Source organism: Taudactylus pleione, unplaced genomic scaffold, assembly GCF_031769625.1.
Source record: "Taudactylus pleione unplaced genomic scaffold, aTauple2 ptg000199l, whole genome shotgun sequence".
Lineage (NCBI taxonomy): Eukaryota > Metazoa > Chordata > Amphibia > Anura > Myobatrachidae > Taudactylus > Taudactylus pleione.
The window spans coordinates 5476145-5477283 of record NW_028284601.1 but is presented as its reverse complement, the minus strand read 5'-3'; positions in this window follow the sequence as shown (position 1 = coordinate 5477283).

The window sequence follows — 1139 nt, the reverse complement described above, 5'->3', positions numbered from 1 at the left end:
CACTTATACTGTGGATTAGGTTGTCCAGACTACCGGAAGTTCGGTGTTTTTATTTATATCTCCTTATGATTTTCTGTATAATATGTACGGGTGAAATCTATATACATCAAATTGTGGCATCTGACTAGAAGAATAGAACAAAAGATACCTTGATGTGTTTTCATCTATAATTGGGAGAAGTGAGTTTGCTATACTATCCCTATATAGATGGTTCATTTTGATACTTCTTATCATACATACCTTTGAAAAAAAAAAAAAAAAAAAAAAAAAACGACGTGTGTGGAGAACTGCTGATTTGGAGTTATATTTGGAAAATAGCTGATTCCAATCATTATAAAACAACATCGCCTATACCTAAGGGGTGTACTATTGTGACATATTATTTTCATAAAGCACTGTAGATTTTGTCTATTCCAATTCTGTATTTCACCAGTAGTGCCCACAATTTATGTCCAATTGTAGTGCCCCAAACATTATTCCACACTTTAGTATCCACAGATTATGCCACCTGTATTACCCACACATTATGTTACACTGTAGTCCCACACATGCCACCTATACTGCCAACATATAATGTCACCTTTAGTGCCAACACACTATGCCACCTAGAGTGCCCACACAGTATACTCACCAGCAGCATCCTCAGGCAGCCGGCAGAGCAGCAGTCACAGCCTCACAATGAGTCACACCCATGAGGGTCAGAGGAGGATGTGATGGGCTCTACGAATCAGAGCTCAGCACATGCTCCTCTGACCCCACTGCAGTGACTACTGGGATTTATTATCTGACTGCACTGTGCCCTGGTCCTCTCTGCGTATAGCTGCCGGCCGGCTCAGTCACAACCTTGATGACTGCCCGGGAAGCATCTGGCCTGCACCTACCATAGGAACAGCTGCGATAGAGGGTGTGGCTACAAATCTGTGGGATAGGGATGGCCATCAGTGGTGTTATTATCTATGTTTACCATCGATGGCAAAATAGCAAGTGATGGTAACAAACTATTCAATGGATGACCATCAATGGTTTCACCAACCGATGGTCATCCCTGCTTTTTGACTGACTGGGCCGTGGTCCAATCAGAACCTGGGGGTGGGGCTTCAAGGGTGCCGGGGGTGGGGCTGTGCTCCGTGTCCTGACAC